Below are 20,503 nucleotides of genomic sequence, written 5' to 3'. Positions count from 1 at the left end.
TTAGCTAATGGGGCCTCCCACTGCCGCCGTGTAATTTCTGTTCTCATCCTGAAGCAAAGTTCTTAACCCGAGGTACTATTTCTGGGTTAGCGGCATCTGCAACCTGAAGCGTCTGTAACCTGAAGCGTCTGTAACCCAAGGTACCACTGTAACATTAAGAACGTGGAGGTAAAAGTTAAGAAGACTAGCATGAGGGGTTGGATACAAGCTGTTGTAGATCCAACTAAGCAGTACTCAGAGGAGATTCACTGAAACTAATGGACACTGATTTCAAAGGCTCTGCTCCAAGTATGTCTGGGCTAGATGCAACCGAAGATCTGTGTTAGAGAAATGACAGCTGAATGGCATTTTTAAATGACTTAGATTTCCCTGTACATTTTACCATCCAGTGGAACACGGTCAAACAAACCTCCTGGACTACAGAATTTTGGACTTTTGGAGTGATCACTGAAAACACCCCTTCTGTTGTTTCCCATCAACCAAATGACTCTCCTGATCTGCTCACTGGCAAATACACACTTGAGATTCAGCTATGCCCTCCATGACTTTAGAACCGCCAGCACCTTGGACAGCAACTTCCCCTACCCCAAAAAGGGGTGTTCAAAGCAAGCACAAGGTCTTTGAGGATGGCACAGGCCTCTTTCTTGACGTGTGGCCCATGTCCTACACAGACGTAAGCGTCAGGTAGGCAAAAGCATTTGCACCATCCCTATTAAACTGCATTGCAGGGTATTTGTTTCAACACGAGCGTGTCAACGAACTCATTGACATGCATGGCAGGTTTGTGCTGCGCCACCCCTGCCGACAGGACTATCCTTCAACCTGCCATTTAGGTTAGCAGAAATCAGCAGAGGGATGGCCCAGCCATTACAGAAACTTGTGGACACAAGGTGAATCAATGCCTGATATCAGGGAAAGCTCTCCGCCTACCCTAAGCACATAGCCCAGTAGCATATTGTTGGGTTCACCAGATTCTTCTGGTGCAATCTACTCTACTGAAATTATCGGCTCACTTCCGCTTTCAACTTACAGTGCAAGTACTCTTGGTGTCGATACACAAAAGAGGTGCTTTTTTCCTCCCAACCCACTGATGCGCTGTAGCAACTCAGCAGGAAAAAGCAATCCTACTTAGGAATTCGTATTACACTGCAGCTCCATCTAAACTAAACTAAAATTAAGAGTTCATGGTTAAAGTATGCCCCAAATGGCAAGTTCTGTCTTATAGTGTCGAAATTTAGGCAGCATTATACATGGCCGGCCTTCAGGAAGTGCAAGGTTCTGCTGAATGATAAAAGGACTCCTTTGTAGCTGACAAGATGATGAATGAACACACACAGCCATGCAAGGCTACACTACCCACGCCTAAACAGCATTTCCTTCTTAGGCATGCATTAAATTAAAAGCCAGACCAACAAGTAAATGGTACCCATCTTTAGCCCATGAAAATACAAAACTGGAAACGTCCAAATGACAAAATAGCTCCACGTTAAGACATTTTGTTCCTTTTGTACATCAGGGAATCCCCAAACTGTGCTACTATCCTAGGTTAAATTGACAGGATCTTTTGAGCTTCCCTGCATACAAGATGAACGTAAACACAAGCAGTTCAACAAAGCATGGCTAACTTTCTCCTTGGCCAGAGGCTGGGAAATCAAAGGACCATATGCCACATGGCATGCTTGAAGCATGTCAAGAATGTAAACCATCTTCCAAGAAGTCAAAAGCCCACAATTCAAAATAAGTAAGAGAGTGAGTGAGTGTGATATCAATAACCTCTAGTTTTATTCCACAACCCATGAAAAATATTAACTGGTGGGTGGGACTAAGGGAGGGAACTACTGCTCAATATACTTAGGCCAGAGACTGTGCCGATGTTCAATTTTCTATTTAAAAGACATATCAGTGTCTTATAACACTAGGAATAGGCTAATGACTCAACCTGGTGTCTTATGTAGGCAAGCAATTTACAGCCAAATTTAGAAGCATTTCATATTGGTAGCAAAAAGATAAGCCCACAGTTTTTATTTTAGCACCTGAGAAAAACAGATCTCCAGGCATTAAAATGAATACAGTCGGACATTCTTGTAAGTTGGACTTGAATGTGGTTGCTGCAAAATTCAATGTGGTTTTCACCCAAGCTGTAGACTGGAGGAGGGAGGCTGCCTAGTCAAGCCTCTTCTTCAATCTCCTCTCCCCCTCCTTGAACAATCCAATAAAGACTTAGCAGCGCTTTGGCAAAGCCAAATATAGAGAACTATTTCGGTAACCTACGGCGTAACATTTGACACGCAAACACCCCAGCGCTATTGCATGCAGCTCAAAATGGTACAGTCATCTGCTCTTTGTGTAGACAAGCCTACAATGATAAAAATTCTGATACTTTTAACATCACCAACATATAAAAGCCATAGCCACAGTATGCATTTCTATCCAAACCTTCAAAAGTTACTGTATTTTTCGGTCTGTAAGACGCCCCCATGTATAAGACGCCTCCTATTTTGGGGGACTCAAGATTTAAGAAAACCCACCCATGGCACTATCCAAGTATAAGACTCCTCCTAATTTTGGACATTATTTTTTAGGGGGGGAAACTTAGTCTTATACACGGAAAAATACGGTACTTCCTGTCTGCTGCTGGTAAAGTTTGAGGGGCAAGCAAAAGTTGGGGACTCATTCAAAGAACCAACTTTCCCCATCATTCTGTGACAGGAAGAATATGCTATGTGATACAAAATGTCATAAACATGCCATCTGCTCCCAGAGATTCTCTGTTAATTCCAAAAACTCAAATTTGAGCCTAAGAGATTTCTAGGGTAAACACGGAGCGTTCCTTGGGTAACTGGGCAATGTAGCAGTTTTTGCACCCAATTTCTTTCATTTATTCTTTAAAAACCATGTCAGCGTGTGCTGGGAGAACTACCTCCAGCAAAACTTCTGTCAGGTATGGAAACTAGCAACAGGTGCCTCAGGAAGTATTTTGCTACTGTCACTTTTGACTTTTGAGTAGAGATGTACAGCCTGAAGTTTTCAATGCAAGCTTTCCAAGTAGCTCCTGGTGGTCCGAATACACACAATCACTGGATCTTGCTTCAAATCCTGCTTATAAGGTCTTCACTAGTAACCAGAAGTGGGAGAAAATTATTCCACTCAGGTTAGCCCCATAATGGGGACACCTGAGTCAGCGGTAGCAGTCACATGCCACAGAGGCAACGTGCTTTATGCAACCGCAGGCAAAGAGGCAGAGAATTATTAATTAATGGGAAAGGTTGTGCTCATACAGCTTGCATGAGATGCATCTAAAGTGGGTTAAAAGCTCTAGCTGTCCAATGTGAAAAGTGACCAGTGAGAAATATAGCTACTTTCATAACCAGCAGCTGGGAATAGAAAAGAAAATAGCCTAGTCATCCCAAACCATCACATGGATCTCTGCATGCACGGAAATGAAAGATGAAGATTCAGGTTATTGGGGCGTTAGAAATCACAAAGGTGCAGAACTGCAAGACAAACATTTACACTAAAAGAAAGCTGAATGAAAGTTCATCCTGCAATAGCTAGCATATCTGATCCCTGTGCTAACCCCAAAACAAGGGAGCAGTGTTAGAATATCAGATATATAAACTAATTGCCAAATGTTATGGTCACCACAGTGGAATGTCTAGATGCCTTTTCCCCCATTGAGGTTTATTATTATTATTATTTCATTTCACTTCTATACCGCTCTATATTTTAAAGAACAAATCTCAAGGCTGTTTACAAGACACTGAAACCCTAAATAAAACAATCCAGAATAAAACAAATTCAAGCTGCGAGGAAAATATTTCCGACCCTTCTCTAAGTTACATTTTGCTCTTCCCAGTTGCCATCCTGGCATCCAGAGATCTGCACATGGTCACAACTGGACCCGCTCCAGTTGCAAAATGAGCCTGGCGCCTGGCTAATTTCTAACACTGCAAGTGACTAACCTGTAAAGGACTCACAAAGGACTTTCCATGTGTACCAGAGATATGTCAGCATTTGCTATGGAGGCACATTTCTAAACATGCCATGGATGTGCACCAAGGGAAAAACACCCCCAAGACTGCTTCCCTCTCAGTTGAATCCCCCCCCACTAGGATTTCAGAATATACCCCCCCACCCGCTTCACCTTTTTACAAGGTAGCCAAAGCAAATGCCCATCCACACTGCATAAAACGGGAAGCAACTTTTAGAGGTGGTTTGGATGCAACATGCCAGGCATAATAAAGCGCGGCTTATCAAATGATCATTTTGTGTGATTAGCAAACAGATATAAAACCACAGTTCACCGTTTGGGGCACAGTGGTTGAAAGACCAAAGAGCTGGAGCCAAAGCTCCTTCCAGCTGGATAAACAATAGTTAATTGAGCCATAAACACTTTGACTAAAACAACTCTAGGGACAATGATGGATGGGAGTTTTTGCAGTCTTCTGTAGTGTAGTCTATTCCACCTTCCTATATGTCCCCCAATTGCACATTAAGAGGCAGGTAAATATTTAACTACCAAATAAACTCTAGCATTTTGGAAGAAGGGTGCAAGTTAAATCAGTATTGTGTGGGGTAGAAGCAAAATTCGAGGAAGGTGATAGCTGGAAAGGCTGTGCCTAATTCAGCAATAATTTCAGCCAACAGAACCCCGTTTGCAGATTACAAACCTCATTTTGCTTTTTACATCAAAATCTCACCCACAGAGCTCTCTAACAGCAGCTAGTCACTAGGTAAGAAAACTTTTCAAACTGCGGGACGAGATAACCCTGTACAGAATGTCATCTCACAGGCAACTAGTGTTAGAAACTCAGATATATAAGTTAGGCTGGGGTTGCCCTGTTCAAAAAGTAAATCTACTCTTCTGACATGGGTTGCCCAGACATTTAAGCCAGCTCTGCCTAGACACTGTTTCTGACGGCCAAAACCGGGCAGTGTCCAGGAAATGTTTAGCACCCCTAGGGGCCAAATGGCTCCTTAAAAGCAAGATTAAAGGTAAAGGGACCCCTGATCATTAGGTCCAGTCGCAGACGACTCTGGGGTTGCGGTGCTCATCTCGCTTTACTGGCCGAGGGAGCCAGCGTACAGCTTCCGGGTCATGTGGCCAGCATGACTAAGCCACTTCTGGTGAACCAGAGCAGTGCACGGAAATGCCATTTACCTTCCCGCCGGAGCGGTACCTATTTATCTACTTGCACTTTGACGTGCTTTCGAACTGCTAGGTTGGCAGGAGCAGGGACCGAGCAACGGGAGCTCACCCCGTCGCGGGGATTTGAACCGCTGACCTTCTGATCAGCAAGCCCTAGGCTCTGTGGTTTAACCCACAGCGACACCCGCGTCCCTAAAACCAAGGTTACATCTGCCAAAACAGAATGTCTAGCTGCCATTTTGGGCCAAGATGACTCTAGAGTCTTTTTTTTAAAGAAGGATGGACTGACTGTGATTGATTCTCAGTAAAACATCTGGCTAGTTCAGGCGACAACCTGGAGCTAGATTAAGAGCTTTGAAGACTTAAAGATGAAAAGTCACTTTTGGCCTATTCTGACCTCTTTTTATTAATGGCGACACGGAGCATTCATAACATCAGAATATGCTTCGCAACTGTGAGCAGGGCAGTGGGGTTGGGGGTAAGTAAAGGCAAGCTAGAACAATTACCGTATTTTTCGCTCTATAAGACGCACCAGACCACAAGATGCACCAATTTTTGGAGGAGGAAAACAAGAAAAAAAATATTCTGAATCTCAGAAGCCAGAACAGCAAGAGGGATCACTGTGCAGTGAAAGCAGCAATCCCTCTTGCTGTTCTGGCTTCTGGGATAGCTGCGCAGCCTGCATTCGCTCCATAAGACGCACACACATTTCAAAATGGCTCAAGAAACAAAAAGGATCAAAATGAGCACAGTGCTGTTCGTGACAACTCAGTCCTCATCCCTATAGGTTTGCTTAACGCAGAAACAGTCAATTTCCTCATACCACCACCCCCAAACTTCTCCCCCCAATTTTTGTGTGTAAAAAGTCTAAAGTGTATGTGCATTCTAAGAAACTTTGATTTAAGGAACCTTCTAGTACTCAAAAATTACTTCTATGAAACCAAAAACGTTATACAATAGTACCTCGGGTTACATACGCTTCAGGTTACAGACTCTGCTAACCCAGAAATAGTACCTCAGGTTAAGAACTTTGCTTCAGGATGAGAACAGAAATCGTGCTCCGGAGGCGCAGCAGCAGCAGGAGGCCCCATTAGCTAAAGTGGTGCTTCAGGTTAAGAACAGTTTCAGGTTAAGAACAGACCTCCGGAACGAATTAAGTACTTAACCCAAGGTACCACTGTAGTGTTTGAAATTATCCAGGTGCATTTTGCACCTGGCTTTCGACCACCTGTGACCAAGTGAAGATGTCTGGGCACCAGGATAGCGCCTGAAGTCTCCACCATCTGCAGGTGCATGCCTAGAGATCATTGGATCGGGACTGTTTTCACACAGTAATCCCCCATTCTGTAGAATTCTATCCGTTCTATTTTATCTACACAATAGGAGTGACTTTCTGGAACCAAATTTCTTTTTCTCTACAGCTTGTGCAGGAGCAGTCACCATGAAGAAAAACGGGTCGGAATAGGCCGATATATACGTGGACTGTCCCTGGATCAAGCGACTTTTCTTCTTTAAGTCCTCAAAGCTCTTAACCTAGCTCAAGGTTGTCCTCTGAAGCAGCCAGATGTTTAACTGAGAATCAATCGCAGTCAGCCCATCCTTTGAAAAACAAGAGCCATCTTGCCCCAAAGTGGCAACCAAGGACATTCTGTTCTAGTGACTGTAACCTTGGTTTTATTTAACTATTTGGCACCTAGCTTATTTATCTGAGTTGCTAACACTACATGAGAGAAGGAAGAGAGAGTTCTTGGTGGAAGCTTTATTTCCTACCCATGATCATGAGATTACAGACTTGAGATTCCCACTAGGTCATGTAACCTGGACCAGAGCCAGCACGTTTTACCCTAATATACTTACTGCGTAATCCTCTAAATGCTTACTCAGAAGAAAATCCCACGGTGTACAAATGGTGCATGTTCCCTAGAATAAGCATGTTAGCATGGCAGCCTTAATTTGTGGGACAGGGATGGGAACTTCCCTTGCATAATCAGAAGCCATTTATTTTCTCGGAGTTTTAGCAAATGAAAGCCTGTCTCGGTGATAAGCTATTCAAAGCAAAGCCCGCTGCCAAGGTTGCTTCCAGGGATGGGGTCAGGAGAAAATGCTGCAAATCAACAAGGCCTCCGAGATTTAAGGTCAGACTCAAAGAAGAACCTTGTTGCTGAACTCATTCTCACCTCTCTTCCTTTATATTCCTTTTCCAAGCCACACAAAAGACCACAGCGGTAGATTTTGCTAGCTGCATCATCTGCGATCACACTCGCACATGGTTTAGGTACATGAAATAACACAGACAATCAAAATTTTTTAAAAAATAAGATAAAATTGCAGGACACAACTTACATAAACAACAGGACAGACAGGATAGCCAGAGTGGCAAATAATCAAGATGCCTCTATCACAGTCATTAAAACTTGCGTAACTGATGCAACAATACGTTTTTCTCCAAGCTTCGCATCACATCTTATGAAACTTCCTGCCATTTTCAAAAGGGTGGGAAGAGAAAATTTGACAACGAAAATGGTAATCTGCTAGTTGTTTGTTGGTTCCAATTGCTCCAATTGTCCCAATAGGATGATCCGGACAAAGAAAAGAAATACATAGGGTTTGGGATTTTAAAACTACTTTTAAATTTAAGACTCTCAAGATGTGATCATTTTCTTGTAACAGTGCAACACAGAATATACACTTGCAGGACCTGTAAAACCTGTGTGTGTGTGTGTGTGTGTGTGTGTGTGTGAGAGAGAGAGAGAGAGAGAGAGAGAGAGAGAGAGAGAGAGAGAGAAAGTTATTTGCCTGGATTTTATAATGGTAGAAGACTCAAAAGGAATGTTCAGGGAAACAGGTAACTGAAGCTAGGATTACTGAGATTCTAAAACCCTGCACAATTTTAAATTACAAAAACAAGAGCTTAGGTATTCTGAAATACTACCATCGTAACTATTAACAGCAGGCTATCTGACCTTCCTTTTGAGAAAGACAAAACAGAACAGTTTCACTGCTACCCAAAGTATTTATATCCTGTTGTAGCTCCTGCTTTGTTTTGACAGTTTTCTGTATATGATCTCTCTCTCTCTCTTTCTGCCTGTCTCGCACAAGTTCAAATCCAGCAAGTCTTTATACCATGGGCAGAAATAGGCAACGAGCTTTCTGTATGAACCGCAGTTCATTCACACATGCATACACACACACACACACACACACACACACACACACACACAGTGCAGAGAAAGTCACACAGGTCAATTGTCCTGATTATTTTTTTAAAAAATAAATAAAAAACCCACCACTTTTCCTAACTTCAAAACAAGCTAAAAAAAAGGTAAAGGACCCCTGACAGTTAAGTCCACTCGCAGACGACTCTGGGGTTGCGACGCTCATCTCGCTTTATTGGCTGAGGGAGCCAGCATACAGCTTCCGGGTCATGTGGCCAGCATGACTAAGCCGCTTCTGGCGAACCAGAGCAGCGCACGGAAATGCAGTTTACCTTCCCACCGGAGTGGTACCTATTTATCTACTTGCACATTTTTCGGTGTGCTTTCAAACTGCTAGGTTGACAGAAGCTGGGACTGAGCAACAGGAGCTCACCTCGTCACGGAGATTTGAACCGACCTTCTGATCGGCAAGCCCAAGCGGCTCAGTGGTTTAGACCACAGCACCTTTAATGCTGACATTCCTTATCTTCAAATCAGGCTGTGCCCCTCAAAAACTAGTAAAGCCTAAGTCCCAATGCTTGTACTATCTCCAGAAAGTTAGGCTACCCACCTTTCCCATCAGTAAGTCAGTTAGTTACCTAGCGACTGAAACACACCCATATGCCCTGCCAGGATCAAATTCTGCCCTCCGCTGAGCACCTTTATAGTATACTTATACCCATACACTTCCAGCTGCAGTTCACAGAAGAGGCAAGAAGCCAAGACAACATTGCTGTTCCCCCCCACTTAGCCTTATTGCTTTTCTCCCACCAGAAGTGCCCATTAGGAAGTACCAGTCATTAGGCATCCCAATTCAGAAGCCACAATTTAACTCTACAACTACATTTCCTTTCGGAATAGCTTCGGAAGTCACTGAAGAAGCACACCAGACAATGGAGCACAACAAGACCCATTTCCGCACAGCATTTGAAATTAGCAGGGCGCCAGGCGCATTTTTGTGCCTAAGGATTCTCCGTTGACAAGCACCTCCCAAAGTCTGGGTGCCATTTTTTGCGCCTGGCTGACACTCAAGGATTACTGAAATATACAGTGGTACCTCGGGTTAAGCACTTAATTCGTTCTGGAGGTCCGTTCTTAACCTGAAACTGTTCTTAACCTGAAAAATCACTTTAGCTAATGGGGCCTCCTGCTGCCACCTCACCGCCGGAGCCCGATTTCTGTTCTTATCCTGAAGCAAAGTTCTTAACCTGAAGCACTATTTCTGTGTTAGTGGAGTGTGTAACCTGAAGCATATGTAACCTAAAGCGTATGTAACCCAAGGTACCACTGTATGTGCTTTGAAACCTCAGGGTATATGTTAAGGACAGACAATATGTTAAGGGGTTTTAACAACAGAGAGGAGAGTGTTTTGGAAACTGAAGTGTGGTACCAATATTTTTATTGTCAACACCAAATTAAACATGTATTCTGATAAAGACGTGATGTTAACAATGTGTCACTTACGTGAATTGCGTATTAGTTCATGCTTATCGAAATAATAAATAAAAAGTGTTGCCGACCCCCACAAATGGCGACTAGATATTCTGTTTGGGTGCCAACCCAGGTCCCAGGAGCCATTTGGCTCCTAGCTTTTCTAGCCCAGTTTCTAACACTGCTTCCACATTGAACCAAGGGTGCTGCTTGCACAACAGGAAAGTTGTGCTGGCTGTACACACAGATACAACCTGAGCAGGTTCCTTTACACTAAGGTTTCCCTTCGAGTGTTTATAAGCAGCAGAAGGCAGAGACATTTGAGGACTGTGCTCCTACAGTAACGTCCCAAGCCATTCGCAGAAACAACCAGCTCGCCTGCCTAGGTGCAACTTACAAAACAACAACGGTTTGCTTCCGTCAGGGGAACTCCCAACCAGCCTCCCTGCCCTGTGTGCAAAAAGGCAGCAAAGGTACAAATTACTAGCTACATTCCAGAATATCGCCTTGTTATCTACAAGCTCAAAACAGTTCTTATGGGACGGAGCTTATCCTGCAAAACACACAATAGCTGAAGAAGTAAAGATAAATAAACGCCGCATAATTGATCTCCAGAGCTTCCAATGAAACAGCAAAGTTCACTGCAGGTTCTGTGAACAAAAAGGCAGCGTTTTTCAAAACCTGGAAATCTGGAGAAAACGAAAGAAGCCTCAGAGGTGGAACACTAGAATGCGTCTCAGCGGCTACCCTCCCCCTAAGATCGACTTTTCTGCCTCTTAAATCTACTCCCTCTTTACTTACCTTCAGCTGTAAAAAAAGGAAAAGAAACGGACCACTCTTCTTCATTTTTCTCCAGCTGCCTTTTAAAATGTGGAATTATAGAGATGAGAATGCTCAAAGCTTTAAACCTGGTTTTGTTTAGGATTATCATAGCTCTCCCTACTCACAAAGGGTCTTGTTAAAAGGCCAAGCCAGGGCATGAAGATTATAATAATGATGGTGATTAATCTGGAATCCTCAAACCATCCAACTTATTAATTTTTTTTTGGGGGGGGAGGAATTTCTAACCTGTCCTACTCCCAACGGGCTAGAATAGCTAGCACCACTTAAAATAGCATATCTATTCAATATGCTTCTCCACTGGGAGGGAGAGCAGAGACATAGATGATTTTGTTGTGTTATATTTATATCCTGCTTTTTGGCCCAAAGGTCTGCAAAGTGGTGATTGGCAGGACCGAGGCAGAAAACACTAAGATGATGGGGGAAAGGAGAAGTGAAAGTTTAGAAATTAGAAGGAGGAGCTGCTTTAACAATGCAGAAACAACAGAAACCACAAAAGCTCTCTTCACAAAGGTGCAGGCTCCAGGCAGGAGTTAAAAACAAGGAGCAGCACTCCTCTCAAGACAAGGTATTGACTTTTTGGGGGGTCAGCCTGCTGGTTCAGAGCAGCAGTTCTTGCCTGAATGAGTTTGGTCCTCAAGGAAAGTCCTGGCAGGCCAGCAGTGTTCAAAACTCCCATTGTTCCAGGCGCATTTTGCGACAGGGAATTCCATCAGGGCGAGCCGTTTCTGAGGTCTTGGCGCAGTACTGCGCCTATGATTTCCTATTAAAACTGCAGAGTGGAAGGAAAGGGAGACCTTTTTCTGCCTCCCCACTTCCAGCTACTCTCTGAAGACTGGATAAGAGACCCTCTTAAGAATATTAGTGAGGTGGGCAGGGGAAGGACTGGACTCTGTGAAAATGAACGTAATATTTTAGCTGCAGTTCATTCATTTTCAGCTTTGTATTCTTGCTATTAAAAAGTGTTCCTAGAAACTCCGTTGTTGCGCCCACAACCTTGGTTTAAGGTGCCATTTAGCTCCTAGATTTCAAATCTCAGTTTCTAACACTGCAGGTCAGATACAGTAATTGGAGTCTTTCATTTCCTATAGAAAATAGCTAAAGGTAGAATAATAAGGTAAAGGGACCCCTGACCATTAGGTCCAGTCGTGACCGACTCTGGGGTTGCGGCGCTCATCTCGCTTTATTGGCTGAGAGAGCCGGCGTACAGCTTCTGGGTCATGTGGCCAGCATGACTAAGCCGCTTCTGGCGAACCAGAGCAGCGCACGAAAATGCCGTTTACCTTCCCGCCGGAGCGGTACCTATTTATCTACTTGCACTTTGACGTGCTTTCGAACTGCTAGGTTGGCAGGAGCTGGGACCAAGCAACAGGAGCTCACCCCGTCGTGGGGATTCAAACCGCCGACCTTCTGATCGGCAAGTCCTGGGCTCTGTGGTTTAACCCACAGCACCACCCGCGTCCCCAAAGGTAGAATAACTATAGTTTAAAAGCCACTCACAAGTAGACTGGGCATGTTTATTATCTTCACTGACATGTGAGCAATCGCGCCACCAAAAGAGGTCATCCCCCGCCCACTGACTCACTGTAAAACTCAAAACAGATTTAAGTATTTCCCCCCACGACCAAAGTAATTTCCATGTACACACCCTTAACACTCTTGAATTACAGAGAGCGGCCAGACATCTGCTTTCTTCCACAATTCCAGATGTTTAAGCAGATTTGTTGCAAACAAACAAAAAAGGAACTGGGAGTTCTTTTCCAGAAGTGTTTGGCACGCCATAGTTCCAGCCGGAACTCTAGCTTAAAGTTGCTCTTGGGGACAGGATGAAAATGGACAGACTGTGATGAACAGATTCTTTGGTGGGGAAAAAAAAATCAAAGCAGCTCTTCCCAGAAAAGAATGGCAACCCTGCTATCAGTTAACTTTCTGCATGCCTGCTAGCTGTTAAAAGCAGAGGAGCCCTGATGTCAAAGAAGCTGATAACTCTGCCAGATCAAGGAATGCAATCCAACTAGGCCCCACTGATTTTAAATGCAGTCCGTCAGGCTAGACTGCAACCTACAAACCTTGATTGCACAGAGGAAAACTAGGAAGCAAGTTCCACTAAATTCAATGGGATTTACTCCCAAGTAATTGGGTATAGGGTTGCACCATTCGCTATCTCTCTGCACACTCTAGTGCTGCTTGGGTAGACAATTGCTAATGATTTACTGTTAGTTAAGTTCTGCAACTACCACAGCTAACATTTTACCCGCCCCCAGTGGGGAAAATGCATCAAAATGTACGTTCACTGCCCTTAAGATTCATCTGCAATTATGGGCACCCCGATTAACTTCTGCTGAAATGACAGTTGCGAGATTTGGAGTTGGCTATAATAGTCTTCATCTCCATTCACCCTTATGTGCTATGAGACAGTCTGCACAAGGAAACTTATCCTGGGCAATGTTTTAAGAGAAGAAATAAGGTGAGATTTTAAAAATGAGAAAATATAGCTGAAAGAAAAGGAAAGTTGTCACCAGGAAAGTTACTGGAAGAATAACTCAGTGGAGAGAGGACGAGTAAAGTATGACCACAATTTTATTCAGGTAAAAACCTATTTTGGTGCTAGAACATTATATAAGCAACTACCGATCCACCCAAAATAATTGTCGTCACCAAGTTTTTCCAGCGAAAACAGCATGAAATGTCTGTACAGAACACAACCTTACATCAGTTGTTCCAAAATGCAATTGGGGATTATATATTGTTTGTTCTGTGTTTACTAACATCACACACTCAAAACAGAAGCTCTCTGTACAAAAACAAATTAATAGCACCAATTAACCCCTGGGTTTGGAGAAACACAGGAGACCAGACCTGGGCAAAAACATGCCCAGTGATGCTTCCCTCAATTTCTATTTCGGTGCAAAGAAAGGGGGTGGGGGCTTGTTCCGTGCCCCCCCCCAACTCAGGCCTTGCTCACCTATATCAAGCTCTGCAAGATTACAAGACAGCTTGCAAAAGTCTGCAAATGGAGGAGACCAGGCAAACTGTTGTGGCATCACTCATTGCAGCAACATCCTAGCAGGCATCAAAACACGGACCCTTGTTTACTGCAGTTAGTGGCATTATTGCCATCTTATATGGAGCTGTATTCCACCTTCCGAATAGTGCTGCCCCCTCCAACCAAACTGCATTGATATATGGCATACGTGTAATAATAATAATAATAATAATAATAATAATAATAATAATAAATCAAGTGGTTTAGAATAAACGTCAGGCTGGCTTTTGTTTCTTGCAACTCTAACAGGACAGCATGCAATAGGGAGCGGGGGAAGAGAGCCCTCCCACACCCTCAAAGAACTTTGCACCGGAAAACCTCCTCCTTTGAAATGCACCATCACACACACACACCCAAAAAATATTAGAGAGAAACACACTCAACCTGCCGGGTTGTCTTTCCTTCTGCACCGCTTGACGGGGAAGAGGTGGCCAAGGCGATGGCAGGCCCTTGTTCCGCACCCACCCACCCCGCTTTTGAAAATAAAAATAAAAATGAAATGGATTACGATCTGGGGGGCGGCGGGAGCAAAGGGCAGCCGCGGCGCCTGCTCTCCTTATTCTCCCAAGCGGCCCTCGCAGCTCGGCGCCGGTCGCCCTCCTCCGGCCCGAGCCGGTTCGCCCCGGTGCTGCACGCGATTCCCCTCCCCGGCCGGCAGCATCGTCCTCGGGGGGCTGCGCGGGCGCGGGAACAAAGGACCGGCGGCGGCGGCGGCAGCAGCAGCAGCAGCAGCCGGCGCTCGCAGGCTGGAATAAGCCGGTCTCGGGGAAGCAGGCTCATTGCGAAGCCCCCATGGAGGACAACGGCGCGCCGCTCCCGAGCCGGGCTGTGCGTCGGGGGCGCGCCGATGGGCGGCGCGCGTGTGTGTGCGCGCGCGCGCGCGGCGGCGCCTTTGCAAGCTTTGCAGTGGCGTTGGCCAGGCGTGCCAACTTGGCCCCGCGATCGTGGCTGCCCATGGGGAATTTGGTGGGTGCTCGGGCATACAGGGAGTTGCCACCAATGGCAGCGGGCGCCATGCAGCGTGCACGGCCCTGGCAGCAAAAATTGGTGGGTGCCCGGCCCCTTCATGGGGAATTTTGTGGGTGCTAGGGCACCCAGGGAGCTGGCACCTAAAGCACTTATGGCAGGCTGCTTGCAAGCGCCGGAGGTGGCGGGCGAAAGGGACAGAAGCTTGCACCGTTTGCAGGCGCCGTCGAGCAAACGGGGGCTGTCCGAGACCTGTTTTCCCCCGCTGCCCGGGCCTTGGAAAAAGCTGCAGTCCAGGAGGCTTCTGGGGAGAAGCGAGGAGCGCGCCGCAAAGAAGGGGGCGAATATCGCAGCCATGGGTCACGCCGGGGCAGCCCTGCGCAACGCTTCCTGCGGAGAAACGAAAGGGGGAGAGGAGAAAAACAACCACCCAGGTTGCACTCCGGTTCTCCCTCCGTTCCCCCCCCCCCCCACATCAATCTGGATCAAGGATCTGCCCCCTCCCGTCTCCCAGCACCGATCCGACGCCATACACTCAGGCCACCCCCACCCCAAGCACGCGCCGGTCACACACTTTGCGCACAGCCCTCGGAAGTTTCCCGTCGGTGGCGGCGCCGCTGCTTTGCCTTGCTGGGTCTCCAGACTCAGACTGGTTTCCCCGGGCAGGATGGGCAAGTGCACCTTGCAAGATGCGGCGAGGCGGGAACTAGCAGCCTGGGGCCCATTGCGGCGAGCGGAACTCCCTCTCCACGCCGGCTGCTGGTTTTGCAGAAGCGGCTACATAGGCACACCGCACCGGAGCGTGCATGTCTGCTTGCGTAACAGTTTCTTGAGTGGGGAGGAATCATGCCCCTTTCCAGAAGTGTGTGTGTGCGCAAAGAGCCCCCCCTCCACCAACCCTTTATAAAACCAAAGTTACGTTAGGGACGCGCCCCTTGGCTTGCAATCCAGCCAGGAGCTCCGATGGCTCTGGATTCATAACTCCGAAATTTAGTATCCCCTCCAAAACTGTGCCAAAGCAAGCAACCATGCTCCTGAGCAGATCTTGGATGGTTCTGTTGCTTCAAAGCGAGTGTCATGTACACAAGATAGTGTGGGTCATGCATTCCTTCAGGACAGTGCCTGCACCCAGGGCCATGAGGTAAGGCGACTGTCTCAGATGACAGGATAGGGGGAGGGGCAGCAGATCCCAATGTAGATCTTTCTCTCTTCCTATGCCTCACTCACCCCTTCTTCCCTGGCCAGGGCAGGAGGCACCATTTTGGGGTTCACTTCAGAGGCCAAAACTTTTTGGGTGGGCCCCGATGATTTCTTACGGAGATATTAAAATGTTTCCATTTAAATGTCAAAAGAAGCCTTCCAAGGCCATTGTGAATTCTGCAGGCCAACCACCCCGAAACCTCCTCACCTTCTTGTAGGCCAGGTGATGGAGACCCCCATGGCTCTCTAGGGATTGCTGAGCTCAAATTCCCACGAGCTCCAACTGTGGTGGCCAGTGATGATGGGAACTGGAGTCCAACAGCGCCACTGGTCCCCCGCTCCTGCCACAGGCTCTTCGCTTTCCCTGGCACTTACATTTGAAGGAGCCAAGGTGTGGCCTCACACCTGTCTAGGCTAAATTTGGAAACCAAGATGAGGAGGAGGGGAACTAGCAGCCTTATACAGGCTGCCTTGGTATTATGATACGGCTAGCTACAGTTTAGCCTGTCCCCAGCTCCCCTGTCCGCCTGTACTGCCTACGATCACAGAAGCAGCTGTCCACAGTTTAACAGACTAATGCTTATCACACCTGTAGTACTGTGAGCAAGTTACGGTTATGGACAGGAAGTTCAACTGACTGGCAAGGGAACAGTGCAAGTCAATCACACTTCCTGTTTGTCAGATGTCATGAAGAGACAGAGGGTGCTTACTGGAAATATGCTGTTAAGGTGAAGGTGACTTTACACATTTTTTAGCCTCTTTCTCCACTCACAATGGGTAATACTGAAATCAACCTGTCAACCTAGCAGTTCAAAAGCACGCCAAAAAGTGCTAGTAGATAAATAGGTGGCTCCCTCGGCCTGTAAAGCGAGATGAGCGCCACAACCCCAGAGTCGTCTGTGACTGGACTTAACTCTCAGGGGTCCTTTACCTATTAGGGTGCGACAGCACTGATATAACCTGTTGCTTTTCTTTCAGAGACCTTAACACTTTGCCCCCTTTGTAAAAACCCTGCCGCCATTTTTTCTGGTGCCACCACTGCTAGGCGCCCCAAGGGAAGGTCTTGAATTATCATGACTGGGGGGCACCCAACAAGATTGGTGCTTTCAACCCCTGTCCTGCCTTCAGATAGGAGGAAAAGGAGCACACTCCCTTAGCAGATACACATTACAGTCGCGACAAGTACAGTCGCAATTGCACCCCATAACAGTAGGGAAGTGGATATGTGTGTTTATTTAATTTTGTGCACATCACAAGGAGGTGCTACACATAGCAACAGGTCCCTACAGAATGCTTTTAACGGTGTGCCTGTAGCAACATCAAATGTGCATCTGTAAAGCACACAATGCAGATCCCACATATGAACTACATACAAACCTAACTTTTCAACAAACATCCCCAAACCTTAACTCTGCTGAAAAAGCAGCAGCAATTCTAGGTACTGTATAGAACTTTGTGATGTTATCTTCCAGACTCAAAGGAAATATTTGAACCACTCTTCAAGATGCAAAGATCATTTGCATGTAAGAACTTCACATCTCTTCAGTGAAAGCTGAGTGCTTCCTCGTTTTCTGGGATATGATATCTTCATTTTTAACTCTGTTGCAATATACAATGCAAATAAGAAGGGAAATAACACAGGCAGAATTAAATGAAATTAGGAAAGTCTCAAAAACAGGATTACATTCACCTGGGAGAACAATCAGACCTGATGTAACAACTGAATCAACAGAGTTGTTAATGGCTGCAAACCGATAACAACTGAAACTATAAACAAATGCTTGGACACCGTAACTGCAAGTTTTCACAATGCAATAATAATATTACATCTTATCCAACTCTCTTATATGACAAAAAGAGGTCCACTGCAAATGGTTGCAGTGGCATTTGCTGCCGTATAAACCAAGTATTTCCCAGCGATTGCAACAGGTATGCTTTTGTACGTGTATACGAGAAATAAACTTAATAAGCAGCTTGTGGTGTTTAGGCTACAACACTCCTAAACCTGAAAGGCTGTAGAAGCCTTCTTGATTTACACCATCATTAAAAGAAGTACATGGCTGAAACCTGTCCTGGAGGAAAACATGCCCAACCACGATGCTTTGAAAAGATATTTTCACCCAGACTCAGAAAATAACTTGGTTCATTCCAAACCAAAGGGAACCCTGTTGCAGTCCAAGGGAGCTTCCAAACCCCAGCAGCAAGGAAGGGGGTGTCCCTCTCACCCTCCACTCACTGGCATTTCCCAAAGCCTAAAAGGGAGCAGGTGGCGCTGTGGTCTAAACCAGTGTTTCCCAACCTTGTACCTCCAGCTGTTTTTGAACTACAACTCCCATGATCCCTGACTAGCAAGACCAGTGGCAAGGGATGATGGGAATTGTAGTCCAAAAACAGCTGGAGGCACAAGGTTGGGAAACACTGGTCTAAACCACTGAGTCTCTTGGGCTTGCCAATCAGAAGGTCAGCAGTTTGAATCCGTGCAACAGGGTGAGCTCCCGCTGCTCGGTCCCAGCTCCTGCCAACCTAGCAGTTCAAAAGCACACCGGTGTGAGTAGATAAATAGGTACCGCTGTGGCAGGAAGGTAAAGGGTGTTTCTGTGCACTCTGGTTTCCGTCACGGAAGCGGTTTAGTCATGCTGGCCATGCTGACCTGGAAAAGCTGTCTGCGGACAAACACTGGCTCCCTCGGCCCAAAAAGCGAGATGAGCGCCGCACCCCTTAGTCTGAACTTGACTTAACCATCCAGGGGTCCTTTACCTTTATCCTGAAGCCTCGTAAGCCAGGTGTGGGAACAGGGAGAACCCTCCCATTGCCACCACTGCAGCACAGAAAGCAAGGTAAACAGATGGGAGGGTGGAAGCTGACTTTATCCAGCTTGATCCAAGCCAAAGATCCCTCAGGGCAATAAAGTTCACCTTGCATGTGAAGTGAGCATTGTGGCAGTGTGTTCCAACACACACACCCCCCCCCCAAACTATGCAAAGTGAATTTAGGGATCCATCCTTTCTTTGGTTAGTAGTGGAGCCACCGAAATGAAAAACAGATTTTACACTCAACAGTATTAACAGCATGTATGACAGGGGTCAGCAAACTTTTTCAGCAGGGGGCCAGTCCACTGTCCCTCAGACCTTGTGGGGGGCTGGACTTTATGGGTGGGGATGAACACATTCCTATGCCCCACAAATAACTCAGAGATGCATTTTAAATAAAAGCACACATTCTACTCATGTAAAAACACCAGGCAGGCCCCACATATAACCCAGAGAGGCATTTTAAATAAAATGGCACAATCTGCTCGTGTAAAAACACGCTGGTTCCCGGACCGTCTGTGGGCCAGATTTAGAAGGCGATTGGGCCAGATCCGGCCCCCGGGCCTTAGTTTGCCTGCCCATGGGAAACCTTTACCTTGCCAATACTGAAAGGGAAATGTCCAGGGTAGGGGAGAGGAGATGGAGGAAGAGGGCGGAGAAGGGAGCAGGGGAAGCCCCAGAACTCAAGTGCCACTCAGTTATTCCCATCATCCTGTTCCCTTGACTCCAAACTGAGTCCCCATGACTAACAGTCTTTGTACAGATGAGACAGCCGCTCCATGAGTAAGGATCTCATGAGCACTGACAAGGAAGGAAGGAGCTCCAAGTTCCTCTCCTGGCAGACCCAAATATAGCATGCCAGAAGGTGGGAATCATCCCTTTCCCTCCAACCAAGTTCAGAAGGGACCAGAGCTTACTCTGCCTCAGGGGGGTCACTAAATCTAGTGCCCCAGAATAGGAGCTTTCGTTATTTTTTAAAGGTAGTCTATATGTAGTTCTAGGGGCACGGGTGGCGCTGTGGGTTAAACCACAGAGCCTAGGACTTGCCGATCAGAAGGTTGGCGGTACGAATCCCTGCGATGGGGTGAGCTCCCGTTGCTCTGTCCCTGCTCCTGCCAACCTAGCAGTTCAAAAGCACGTCAAAGTGCAAGTAGATAAATAGGTACCGCTCCAGCGGGAAGGTAAACGGCGTTTCCGTGTGCTGCTCTGGTTCGCCAGAAGCAGCTTAGTCATGCTGGCCACATGACCCGGAAACTGTATACCGGCTCCCTCGGCCAATAAAGCGAGATGAGCCCCACAACCCCAGAGTCGGTCATGACTGGACCTAATGGTCAGGGGTCCCTTTACCTTTAATTTATATATAGTTCTTGTGGTGGGATTGTAAGAAGGTGAAGGGCTTCTGGGAAATGATATATAATGAGATGAAAAAGATGTTGAAATATACGTTTGTTAAGAAACCAGAGGCTTTTCTTTTAGGAATAGTAGGAAATGAAATAAATAGAATGGACTGTAAACTTTTCCAATATGCAGTAACAGCAGCAAGAATATTATTGGCTCAAGCATGGAAACAGGAACAACTGGCGACGCTCGAAGAATGGAGAATGAAACTGATGGAGTATGCTGAACTGGACAAACTAACAGGAAAGATCAGATATATACGAGATCAAAAGTTCATTGAAGACTGGGGAAATATTTCAGAATATCTGAAATGTGTATGTGATGAGCCAATAACGCTAGTGGGATTTCAAGAAGTTCTTTAAATGATAGAGGACTATTGTATTGATGAAAACTAAGTGTGTGAAGGTTTATAAAATGCAATATAAAATTAGGAAATGCATATTTTAAAAATTTGAATAATGGATGATTG

At 46.0% G+C, this 20,503-nt stretch overlaps 2 protein-coding genes across 6 annotated transcripts in view; one reads left to right on the top strand and one right to left on the bottom strand.

Annotated features, from left to right (window-relative positions):
• Positions 1–20,503, top strand: part of KYAT3 (kynurenine aminotransferase 3) — a 340,414-nt gene that overhangs the window by 161,294 nt on the left and 158,617 nt on the right. The window lies entirely within an intron of this gene.
• LRRC8D (leucine rich repeat containing 8 VRAC subunit D) overlaps positions 1–20,503 on the bottom strand; it is a 76,232-nt gene that overhangs the window by 26,520 nt on the left and 29,209 nt on the right. The window contains exon 1 of one of the 5 annotated variants that reach the window (XM_081865838.1): positions 15,201–15,341. The exons of 1 other annotated variant lie outside the window; for it this stretch is intronic. The gene's annotated coding sequence lies outside the window, so the exon portion shown is untranslated. Of the gene's footprint in view, positions 1–14,039; positions 14,482–15,200; positions 15,342–20,503 lie in introns of those variants that run through there. 3 more of the 5 variants (XM_081865836.1, XM_081865835.1, XM_081865839.1) reach the window with 3 other exon arrangements.

This window comes from Podarcis erhardii, assembly GCF_964252035.2.
Source record: "Podarcis erhardii genome assembly, chromosome: 6".
NCBI classification, from domain to species: domain Eukaryota; kingdom Metazoa; phylum Chordata; class Lepidosauria; order Squamata; family Lacertidae; genus Podarcis; species Podarcis erhardii.
The sequence above is the reverse complement of the archived record's forward strand: the minus strand, read 5'-3'. Positions and strand labels throughout refer to the sequence as shown.